Source organism: Nicotiana tomentosiformis, chromosome 5, assembly GCF_000390325.3.
Source record: "Nicotiana tomentosiformis chromosome 5, ASM39032v3, whole genome shotgun sequence".
NCBI classification, from domain to species: domain Eukaryota; kingdom Viridiplantae; phylum Streptophyta; class Magnoliopsida; order Solanales; family Solanaceae; genus Nicotiana; species Nicotiana tomentosiformis.
This window is the reverse complement of record NC_090816.1, coordinates 21,127,782-21,140,754: the sequence shown is the minus strand read 5'-3', so window position 1 is coordinate 21,140,754 and position 12,973 is coordinate 21,127,782. Positions and strand designations below refer to the sequence as shown.

The 12,973-nt window shown below is 38.0% G+C and overlaps 1 long non-coding RNA gene across 1 annotated transcript; it reads left to right on the top strand.

The window, feature by feature from the left end:
* The first annotated feature begins 7,611 nt into the window (after positions 1-7,611).
* On the top strand, positions 7,612-9,523 carry LOC138910810 (uncharacterized). Its single transcript, XR_011415964.1, has 2 exons — positions 7,612-8,062; positions 9,180-9,523. It is a non-coding gene; the product is annotated as an uncharacterized lncRNA (long non-coding RNA).
* Positions 9,524-12,973: the final 3,450 nt, after the last annotated feature.

The window sequence follows — 12,973 nt, the reverse complement described above, 5'->3', positions numbered from 1 at the left end:
AATTGCGCAAAGCATGAGATACAGTCGTTCGTGGATTGCTATGCTGGGTACCACCAAATTCTAATGGATGAGGGTGATGCAGAAAAAAACCGCTTTCACCACTCTGTGGGGTGCCTATTGTTACAGGGTCATGCCATTCGGTTTAAAGAATGCAGGGGCAACTTACATGAGGGCCATGACCACCATTTTTCACGACATGATGCACAAAGAGATAGAAGTATATGTCGATGATGTCATCATAAAATCAAAGACACAGGTTGATCACGTGAATGATTTGAAAAAGTTCTTCGAACGGCTTCGAAGGTATGACCTTAAGCTCAATCCAGCCAAATGTGCGTTTGGGGTTCCATCTGGGAAACTCCTTGGTTTTATAGTCAGTCGGAGAGGCATCGAATTGGATCCATCTAAGATAAAGTCCATTCGAGATCTGCCACCCCCGAAGAATAAAAAGGAGGTCATGAGTTTGCTCGGAAGGTTGAACTACATCAGTAGGTTCATTGCTCAGCTAACAACCACGTGCGAGCCCATCTTTAAGTTGTTGAAAAAAGATGCTGCAATCAAGTGGATAGAAGATTGCCAAAATGCTTTTGACAGGATCAAAGATTATCTATCAAAACCCCCTGTACTGGTCCCACCTGAACTTGGTAGGCCTTTGTTTTTATATCTATCGGTGATGGATAATTCCTTTGGATGCGTTCTGGGGCAACATGATACAACAGGCAAAAAGGAACAAGCAATATATTATTTGAGCAAGAAGTTCACCAATTATGAGGTTAAGTACACCCTTTTAGAAAGGACATGTTGTGCCTTGACTTGGGTCACTCAGAAGTTGAGACATTATCTTTTGGCCTATACTACTTACCTCATATCCAGAATGGATCCTCTGAAGTATATCTTCCAAAAGCCAATGCCCACCGGCAGGCTCGCAAAATGGCAAATCCTGCTCACAGAGTTCGACATCGTCTATGTCACTCGCACCGCGATGAAAGCACAGGCTTTGGCCGATCATTTGGCAGAGAATCCAGTTGATGATGAGTACAAGCCACTTACCACATACTTCCCAGACGAAGAGGTCAACTCAATAGAGGAAGTAGTTCCAGACGACAACCCCCTATGGAAAATGTATTTTGATGGAGCTGTCAATATCAAAGGAGTTGGGATCGGGGCAACCCTCATCTCACCTATTGGACAGTATTACCCTGCAACAGCCCGACTTTGATTCTTCTGTACCAATAATACGGCAGAATACGAAGCCTATATCATGGGTTTGAAAATGGCCCTCGATCTGGATGTGCATGAACTATTGGTTATGGGAGATTTTGAGTTGCTTATCCGGCAAGCCCAAGGCGAATGGGAGACTCGAGACATCAAGATTATTCCATACAAACAATGTGTACAAGATTTGAGCAAAAGATTCAAAACTATCGAGTTCAGGTACATTCTCAGGTTTCACAACGAGCTAGCCGATGCTTTGGCTACTTTAGCCTCGATGCTCCCTTATCCTGGAAACACCCATATCGATCCACTAGAAATCCAAGTTCAGAATCACCACGGTTACTGCAATACAATTGAGATAGAACCAGATGGTGAACCATGGTATCATGACATAAAATGATTCCTGAAAATGAGAGAATACCCAGAGCAAGCCAAGGGAGATCAAAAAAGAACTATAAGGCGGCTCGCCAACAGTTTCTTCCTGAATGGGGAAATTTTGTACAAAAGGACCCCAGATTTGAACTTGTTGAGATGCGTAGATGCCACAGAAGCTGAGCGGATCATGAATGAAGTGCATTCGGGGGTATGCGGACCTCACATGAATGGATATATTTTGGCGAAGAAGATTCTGCGGGCAGGGTATTATTGGCTTACAATGGAGCGAGATTGCTTCAGTTTTGTTCGCAAGTGTCACCAATGCCAGATTCATGGTGACCTGATTCACTCGCCACCTTCGGAGTTGCATCCCATGTCCTCTCCTTGGCCTTTCGTTGCTTGGGGAATGGATGTTATTGGGCCAATTGAGCCAAAGGCTTCTAATGGGCATAGATTCATTTTGGTTGCAATTGATTACTTCACCAAATGGGTGGAGGCCGTCACTTTCAAAGCAGTCACCAAGAAAGCAGTGGTAGACTTTGTTTATTCCAACATCATCTGCCGCTTTGGTATCCCAAATACCATTATCACTGACAATGCAGCCAATCTCAATAGTCATTTGATGAAGGAGGTATGCGAGCAATTTAAAATTATGCATCACCATTCTACCCCTTACCGGCCAAAAGCCAATGGAGCCGTTGAAGCGGCGAACAAGAACATCAAGAAGATTCTTAGGAAAATGATCTAAGGTTCGAGACAATGGCATAAAAAGTTGCCTTTTGCTCTTTTGGGATACCGCACGACTGCTCGCACATCTGTTGGTGCAACTCCTTATCTGTTGGTATATGGGACGGAAGCTGTAATACCGGCTGAAGTCGAAATTCCCTCTCTTCGGATCATTATGGAGTCGGAGATTGAAGATGCAGAATGGGTAAAGACCCGATTAGAACAATTAATGTTGATCGATGAAAAATGGCTAGCAGCAATATGCTTTGGCCAGTTATACCAGCAAAGAATGGCACGCGCTTACAACAAGAAAGTGCGTCCAAGGCACTTCGAGGTAGGCCAACTCGTTTTGAAATGCGTTCTTACACACCAAGTAGAAGCTAAAGGAAAGTTCGCCCCAAACTGGAAAGGACCCTACATCATTAAGAAAGTGTTACCCAAAGGGGCCTTGCACTTGGTAGATGAAGAAGGACGAGTACCAGACATGACAATTAATGCAGATGCAGTCAAAAGATATTATCTCTGATATATACCCACTGTGGAACTTTCACGCATGATTTTCTTAGATCGAGATGACGAAGGCTACCATTGCTCGCTATTCCAAGCAAGTGTCACCCTTTTGTTACCCCTTTTTAAGCTGTATTTTTCTTCTTCCTTGTTTTCCCCCTTTTGGAACATGTGTACTTACCAAAAAAAAAAGTCAAACAACAAATTTTCTTAGTCATTGAACTACGTCCGACCTGATTCCGAAAGGATACGTAGGCAGCCTTACCCTGGGTTCGGTCCCATCGCAACACAAATCCATATTCCCAATACTCCAAAACTGGGGCAGAAGTTTGTTTTTATCTTACGGGTTTTCCTGTAGAAACAGTTCCAAAAGTTATAATTCAGTTCAAGGTTCCTTTTGCCTTTTCCTGTTAAGAACTTCTGATCGATCTCTGAGAATCCTTGAAGTCCCCATGCCAGGGGCATTGGCCAACCATCTGCGTGCCGTATCTTAGAGAAAAAAAGAAGAAGAAGAAGAAGAAGAAGAAGAAATGAGAGAGTCTTATCAGTGAAAACCCGTATGGGCACTGTAAGGCGCCAGTGATTAGAGAAATGAGAGAGGTCAGTTAGCGAAAACCCGCAAAGGGCGCTACTAGCCGAATGAGGGTCTTCGATGCTCCGGCATGAGCACAACTAAGACAGTTTCAAGATGAACATTTGCGACGTATTTTGAGAATTAGACAGCTCAGACAGATCAGGTGTCCAGTCCAAAATGCATGTCATGATTCATTGAAGTCGGCACATATCTCCAGATAAGTCTCCTTATTTCTCTCCCCAAAAGGGACACCTTTTATTTAGACACAATTCCTTCTCATTTCCAATTGCTCTTCTATTCTTTTCCATAAATTCCCTTTTGGTCTAATCTTGCATCAAAAGCAAAGCAAAAAAATGGCTGCAAAACTGGCCACAGTTTCCCCGTAATACCGAGCATAATTTGGAGCATATACGGCATTGACGAAGGCAGGAATCCATATGTGATCTCTTTTGATAAGGGGGACAAAATGTCTCAAAGAAACTGAAAAGGTCGCCTATGCAAGACTTGCTTCATGGGAAAAGTTGATAAGCACTACAGTCAGAAATTGGTTCTAGGTGAAAGACAACTAAGTTTGATTTTAAAGGAAAATTGCCTTGCCTTAGGGACAAGGATTAGCGGTACCATGGACATCCGGGTATGAAACAGCCAGGGGCAATGTCAGAAAGACAATGTCTCTAGAAAGCGATACAAAGTATTTGGGAACCTCGGTATCACACTGACAAAATCAGTTCTTCGACAGTGGAGGGGTGAATTTAAACTACTAAGGGCATCAAGGCCACAAACCGACCACCACTTTAAAAACTCACAAATTTTTCTTTGTTTGAAGCAGGATCAAAGCAGTGCAGAATGGCGATTCTCAAAGGGCGAATGTCACCAAAGGTAAGTTTCTGCAAAATCTCCACTTTCCTTTATTCGTAGCATGCATCATTACTGTCCACACCTCCCATTTTCATAGCTTAAACCAGGTAGAACCTTCTCGCCTAGGAGGGGTTTAGCTCCTAGTTCCGGGTAGAAGTACTTTTCGCTCATATGTTTTACAGTAGCTTAACCCAAGTAGAACCTTTTTCGCCTAGGGGGATCCAGCTCATAGTTCCGGGTAGAAGTACTCTTCGCCCAGGTTATTTTACGTAGCTTAACCCAGGTAGAACCTTTTCACCTAGGGGTATCCAGCTCATAGTTCCGGGTAGAAGTACTCTTCGCCCAGGCTTGTTTTTCGTAGCTTAACCCGGGTAGAACCTTTTCGCCTAGGGGGATCCAGCTCATAGTTTCGGGTAGAAGTACTCTTCGCCCAGGCTTGTTTTTCGTAGCTTAACCGAGGTAGAACCTTTTCGCCTAGGGGGATCCAGCTCATAGTTCTGGGTAGAAGTACTCTTCGCCTAGGCTTGTTTTTCGTAGCTTAACCAAGGTAGAACCTTTTCGCCTAGGGGGATCCATCTCATAGTTCCGGGTAGAAGTACTTTTCGCTCAGGTTGCTTTTCGTAGCTTAACCGAGATAGAACCTTTTCGCCTAGGGGGATCCAGCTCATAGTTCCGGGTAGAAGTACTCTTCGCCCAGGCTTATTTTTCGTAGTTTAACGCATGTAGAACCTTTTCACCTAGGGGGTACCAGCTCATGTTTCTGGGTAGAACTACTCTTCGCCCATGTTTGCTTTTCGTAGTTTAACCTAGGTAGAACTCTTTCAACCCCTGGTTACGCTCCGTTCAGTAATACAGGGTGCCAACCCCTGGTTACATTTCTTTCGGTAATACCGGGTGCCAACCCCTGGTTACAATCATTTCAATAATACAGGGTACCAACCCCTGGTTACATTTCCTTTCGGTAATACAGGGTACTAACCTCTGGTTACATTCCTTCTCAGTAATACTGGGTGCCAACCCCTGGTTATACTCATTTCAATAATACAGGGTACCAACCCCTAGTTACGTTTCCTTTCGGTAATATAGGGTACCAACCCCCGATTATATTCCTTCTCAGTAATACAGGGTGTCAACCCCTGGTTATACTTCTTTCAGTAACATAGGGTACCAACCCCTGGTTACATTCCCTCTCAGCGATAAAGGGTGCCAATCCCTGGCTATATTCTCTCTTAGTAATACAGGGTGCCAACCCCTGGTTACATTCTTTCTCACTGATACATGGTGCCAACCCTTGACTATATTCCTTCTTAGTGATACAGGGTGCCAACCCCTGGTTACATTCTTTGTTAGTGATACAGGGCGCCAACCCCTGGTTACATTCATCCTCAGTGACACAGGGCGCCAACCCCTGGTTACATTCCCTCCAAGTCTTTCAACCTCACTCGTAGGATACACACTTTCTAGTTTGGGCGCCAACCCTTGATTATATTCCCCCTTAGTGATACAGGGCGCCAACCCCTGGTTATATTCTTTGTTAGTGATACAGGGCTCCAACCCCCACTTACATTCATTCTTAGTGATACATGGCGCCAACCCTTGGTTACATTCCCTCCAAGTCTTTCAACCTCACTCGTAGGAGACGCACTTCCTAGTTTGGGCGCCAACCCTTGATTATATTCCCCCTTATTGATACAGGGCGCCAACTCCTGGTTACATTCTTTCTTAGTGATACAGGGCGCCAACCCCTAGTTACATTCTTTATCAGTGATACAGGGCGCCAACCCCTGGTTACATTACCTCCAAGTCTTTCAACCTCACTCGTAGGAGACATACTTCCTAGCTTGAGTCATTCCAATAGGAGACACACTTCCTAATATTAACCATTAATCCTAGGAGACGCACTTCCTAGTCCGAGTCTTTCAACCTCACTCGTAGGAGACACACTTCCTAGCTTGAGTCAACCGTATTCATTTTAATAGGAGATGCACTCCCTAATATGAGTCATTATTCCAAGGAGATGCAATTCCTAGTTCGAGTCCTTCAATCTCACAGCCATTCCAATGATACCCATGGGACACGCACCTCCTAAGTCCAAGTTATATCAATTTTATACCTAAGATAAGAACATCCGTTTTGGAGCCTTTAGTTTCATTTTTGGATCTTTCAAATAAAATAAGCTGACCTGCAGTTTTACCCAATAACTTGCAAAATTTTCTCAGTGCCAAACTGGGGCAGAAAATTTTGTTCGTTTTGTTTGTCTTTGATGGCTTTGCAGGCCCTGCCGTAGAGCACATGTTGTGACGATTAAAGCTTGCAGTTTCAGCTTTCTCATCATAATAAAGAAGTTTTTCTGTCACAAGATAGTTGGAGTTAGCTTGGATAATGTGTCAGCAGCCCAGCTTTTCGAGTTTCATTTTCCCGAACTCTGATCCGGAAAGCAAGCAATCGAGAATGAGCCATGATCCTTTCCTCAAAGAGCATCAAGATCCAATCTAAGGTCAACACAAGCGAATAGGTCAAGAATCAAGATTTGACTCCACAAGACACATAGATTAGGAATTTTGTAACTCTTAGTTTCCAGACATATGTAGTTCTTTCTCTTTTCCTTTTGATGCAAGCAGCAAGTAACAGTAACAGCAACAACAACAGTCTTAAATCTAGTGTCTGGTAGTCCCAGCTACCAAATTTTCTTAGAACTACACTGACCTGATTCGTCTAAATAAGGATATGTAGGCTTCCTCGGAAGCAGGGTTCGGTCACCATTTAAAAAAAAATGCTTTCATTGGAGTAATATGTGAGCAAAAATTAGCCATGGCATTCACTTTTTTTTGCACGAAAACTCTTCATGTTCTCGAGCAAAGAGGGGCAGCTGTGAATACCTAATTTTTGTACTATTTTAACACCTCCTAAAGTCATTAGTGTTTTGTTGCTTTAATTATATTTCCTAATTTTTGTGTCTTTGATTGCATATTTCCTATCATAAAAATACCAAAAAATAGTTCTTTCTTTATTTGTGCATTTTAGGAATTAAGTAACTATTCAATTGGTGAATTAATCTAGTTAATTGATCATTTGAATAAGTTACTTAATTAATTTATTTGTTTGTGTAAATTTAGTTTAATAAGTAGGATTAAGAAAGAAATTGGGCCAAATATGAAAGAGAAAGTGGCCAAAAGTGCAAGATAAGGGGCTGCCTTTGAAAGGGTCCGGAACGACGTAGTTTTGCCTCAAAACTACGTCGTTTCATTAAGTGACCCAAGATCAAATCTCACCTCATTGATCACCCATTGATCTAATGGTCCATATTTGATCTCTCAAGAGGTATTTAAAGCCTCAAAAATCTGAAAAATTCTCTCATTTCACCCATAACTCTTTCTCTCTTCTCTCTCTCTCTCTCTTCTCTCTCTTCTCTCCACCGCCGCCGCCGCCGCCGAAAATCATCCACCGACGGTGGACCACCTCCAAACACCTCCAAATTAACACCATATAATCTCCACAACCTCCTCTTCCCATATCTCCAAACCAATTCCTTCAAAAAACCCTCAAACTCCTTGAATTTTAGATCTAAGAAACTTTAGCCGCCACTTTTTGGTCCAAATTCTTGAAACTCCGGCCAACGCTACCCTACAACACATACATGAATGGATAGAGCTCCACGAGACCTATCTTTTCCTACAATTTCACCCCCAAAATTCCCGTCGCCGCCGGCCCGCTCCTCGCCGCCGCCACGGCTCCACCGCCTCACCACCGCCAAAATGCCCCGAACCTCTATTTTAGCTATTTTTCTGCTTCAAGCATACTTGTTAGGTATAATCGTCATCTCTTTAATTAATTTCTGATTTTTTTTATTTAGTAGAGTAGTTTCTGATTTTTTTTATTTTTTATTTATTTATTCTTTCTGTTTTGGTTATTTCTTGTTAATTAGAGTTTCAAGTTAGGTTTATTTAATTAGCTATCTCTATTTAGTTTAGTGGTTTGTTAGATTCGTTATTGATTTAAACATGATCTTTAGTATATTAGTTAAATCGTTCACTTAGTTAGTCGATTATTTAGTTGTTGTTAGTCGTTGTTCGATTATTAACGATGCTCGTTCTGTTTTGAGAATTAGTTTATGAATTTAGTTGTTTGTTTAGTAATTAGTTTGCACAAATCCAATTCATTCCCATCAAGTTGGTTTTAATACTTAGTTCAATTACGTTTTTAGTCTCGTCTATGCTTTATCAGTTCATAGATGTCCAAGCTTGATTTGTGTTGAGCAAGTAGTTTGTTGTTGATGGTTAAAATCTAAACTTTAGTTTATTTTATCACAAAATAGGGTAATAGTAGCTTACTTTTACTAGTAGGGTGGCTGAAAGGATATTTTTTCTCCTTGCTTCTGACACAGCAGATTTTCAGGTTGTCCTTTCACCTTTGGGACAGACCTTGAACAGTGTTTAGCACACAAAGTCAGTCTTTTGGACAGATTTTTGGTGAACCAAAATCTGTCCAAAAATCTAACTTTATTTGCCTATTGAAAGGGTTGTTTTTCTCCTATAAAAGGGACTGTCTTACACTTAGAATGCAGAGTTCCTTACTCATTGAAAAGGGGGACACTCTATCTTATACTGAAATACATCTTGGAGAGTTACAAAAAGACATATATCTTTGAGAAAAATCAGCAGCTTAATACATATAACAAGCTGAAATTTCAGTATTTTGTGAGGATTATTTGAGTGCAAAAACCTCGAGAAAAATAAAAAGATTCCTTAGGCAATTTGTGAAGTTGATAGCTACCAGTTTCAAGCATCTTTGTTGAGTTTTCTGGGTTGTCTTAACACTTGAGTTGCTGCTGTTTCTACTGTATTTGCTGCTGAATTTTTTGTTGCTGCACTGCTGTATTTTATTATTCCACAAACCAGGTAACTTTCAAATTCTTATATTGCAGATTCTTGATGATAATAAGAAGGATTTGATCCTGGTTTGGTTGATGGAACATATTAGATCTGATTTTGTTTCAAGATGAATATTATATTAGTGTTATTATCATGTAAATCTGTTAAAAATTAGTTAAATTATCGTTTTCTTCTTTATATATGTGATTGAAATTGCATTATGTTAAGATTACTTAGTTTAAGGAAAAGATAAAGACCCCACTTTTAACCGTGTTTGTTTAGTTTGGGCTCTTTTCCGTGAGTTACTTTCATGGTTCATGTATAATTATCTAAGAAAGATTTCTAGCTTCAAATATTTTGATGCTTTGAATTATAGTCAACATAATGTTATACTTAATATAGTTCTTCTCTTTAGCATTGAAGTATTACCATTTTTTGTAGTTTTTATATTTAGTCGTGGTTTTTATGTTGTTAATGAGTGTAGTTTGATTAGTGCCATGATTGGTGTAGATGAGTAGAAATATTCTGTTAGTCCTTAAGAAATAGTTGGTTAAGAAGATAAAATATAATAATTAGCATGTAAGTTTCTTTTATGAAAAAAAATAATTTTTAGTTTGGACATCAATGTAAGAAGTAATTTGGGCTTAGAAGAATACTTGTTATTTTGTGTTGTCTTGGTCATCGATGCTCTTAAGCAACATGGTCCAAATAAGCTAAAATTTATAGGCCCAATGACAATAGAAAGCAAGATGGGCATTTTCTTTAAAATCAATAAATTATCTTTTGTTAAATAAAATAAGTGGCCCAATACCATGAAAGCTTAACATAAGCCTACCCGGGTTTAATGTCTTGCATTAGTAAAAATTATTTTTAATAATAATATTTTTTTTCCAGTCGAACAAGTAATAAATAAAAAAGAAGCGCCTTTTAATTAATTTAAGCGATAGGCAATTTTAGGCACGTTTGAGATGTAGACCATGTGTTCATACACGTTCCTTGGTCGATTTTATTTTTAATAAAGTAGTCATGTGTGCATTCCCGCTCCTTGACTTTTCAATATTAATTGTATTTAAACTATGTGTACTGACACGTTCTTTGTTTTAATACATATAATCAAATAAGGACTTTGTGTGCTTGCACGCTCCTAGGCCAAAATTATTAATTATTAAGCAGCACTAGACAATAGTAACTTAAGGCAAATAATACATATTTTATCCAAAAATAATTCAAGCCAAATTTTAGTCAATAAAAGCGACCGTGCTAGAACCACGGGATTCGGGGAATGCCTTACACCTTCTCCCCGGTTAACAGAATTCCTTACCCGGACTTTATTTTTGCAGACTAATAATAATAGAGTCAAATCTTCCTTTGATTAGGGATTCAAATAAAAGGTGACTTGGAACACCAACAAAATCAATTCTAAGTGGCGACTCTGTAAATAAAATAATCCATACTCAATTTTGTCACTTTAATTGGAAAAACCCTTTAATCCACACAATATTACTTTGCGGGTAGAAAAAGGGGTGTGACACTTACTAGTGTTTCAATATTTTTCAGCTATAAACATCTTAAATCACACGAAATAAAATGTAAAATTGTAACCGAATGTAATTTCATAAATTAAAAAGAAAATTAGTAGTTCTTCTAGCTCATCCCCCCCCCACCCCCCCCCCCCCCCACATTTAGTATTTTAAGACTTATTTTTATCTCAATTATGCATTAGAGTTCCTGGGAGATAATTGAGTGATAAAGTCATAGAAGAACAACATGGAGATCCTATGTTCAAATTGCAACTATAACTATTAATGCTTTAACATTATTGGAATTTTGATTGTTAACACGTCGGGTCGTGTTAGAACAGTTTATTTGGATCAATGAACTTTTTATATATTTTTTAAAAAATAATTGGATTTCTTTTCGGCTAACCTTCATTGGAAATTGAACAAAATGACATATAATTGTTATATTATAAGTTCGACAGCAACAACAAACTCAGTTTGATCCCATAAATGAGGTCGGGGGAGGATAGTATGTATGCAAACCTTAACCTTATCTCATAAAAATAAATAGGCCGATTTTTATAGACTCTCGGCTCAAGAAACAATGAATTATAAGTTCGACAATAACGTCATAAAAAGCTACCATATGCATTAGAGAATCCTGAAAAGAAATATGCGTAGGACAACGCTAATGTACATTAAACTTCAATTAGTTGAGGTGTGCCACAGACATCAATCAATCAATATATATATATATATATAAAGTTTTCGGCCAAGCTTTTCGTTTGGCCAAGCTTTTAGAAGAAAAAAAAGTATGTTCTAGTAGAAGCAGAAATAATTCTGGATAAACAGAAAAAAATAGTTTTTCCTTAAAAGCACTTTTAAGAAAATATACTTAAAAATACTTTTTAAAAGCTTGGCCAAATACTAATTATTGCTTCAAAATATTTTTAAAATTAATTAGCCCAAAATAAATTATTTCTCATCAAAAGTACTTTTGAGAAAAACACTTATCAAAATAAACTATTAATTTTTGAAGCTTGGCCAAACACGCTAGTCTACCATATATGAAATGATGAGTTACTGAAGAACTTTATAACACATTTTTATTTTCCCCTCCATTTCCCATTCTATCTACATAAAAAAAAAAATGTCTATTAACCAATCAATACAATTTATATATGTTGGAAAGCATTTAATTCTGATTATGCATCACAGATTATGGAGGATGAAGTGATCAATGAAAATTATGAAATCTTGTTACTAACATTTACACTTGTGGAGTGAAATCACTCAATTTGTAGAACGATCTTTCGGGCACTGTTTTGTATGAGAAAGTATTAATAATTTTACATAACTTAGTTACTTTTTTTATATTATTGAATTAAAAAATTCTTTAAATCACAAACTAGTATTGAAAGGTCATATAAGAAATTTCTATTTATACTACAGAAAAATTTAAAAAGGTTAAATTTTGACCCCATAATTTTAAAAGTGTTTAGTTCAATAATAAGAAAATAAAATTAAAGTTGAATCCACTAAATTAATTTAAATAATGAATCCGTCTTCAAAGCTCAAATTATCGCATATATCTTCATATGTGTCATAATCTGCAGATTAATTATATTCAAACGTTGCCTTTATTCCACTCTTTAAAGTTATAAAAGAAGCTATTTTCACCTATATTCTGGTTGCAATAATACACTCATATTCCAACGTTGCAATCCACTCCTTCTTATATACCTAACAAAAGGAAACTGAATCATATCCAGAATATTTCAAGATACAAAAGAACGACACTTGACTTTGGATCCACCGTATCTGATCCAAAATTAAAGTCTCAATATTTTTTGGTATATTGTTGCATAAATGATTCCATTACTCCAATAACAGACGCATAATTCTCCGTAAGTTGTGACAGTATTTGAAAATATGAACAAATTGATAAAACAATATAACGACAGGTAATATTATATTTTATATTTATACCCAAATTTTTTATTTTGTTCAGTATCTATATATACATATCTAATTAAAAAAATTTGACAAAGTCGTATCCCATAACACTGCTTGAAGCTACATATCCATAGGGTCAGCTCTAATGTGTTGAGTAATAAGGCTTGTGCCTTGGGCCCCCAAATTTTAGAGGCCCCATTTTAAAAAAATAATAGGTTTATAGGTATTTAAAAAAAATATTTAGTACTTTTAATATGAAAATAGAGTTTTTAATATAAAAGAAAAGAAAGCTCTTTAGATACATGAATAAAGTAATAATTTGACTTACTTAAATAGGGGTAGATGAATAGTTTTTTCGGGGTTTCAATTTTTCACTTCTTACTCCTTCATTA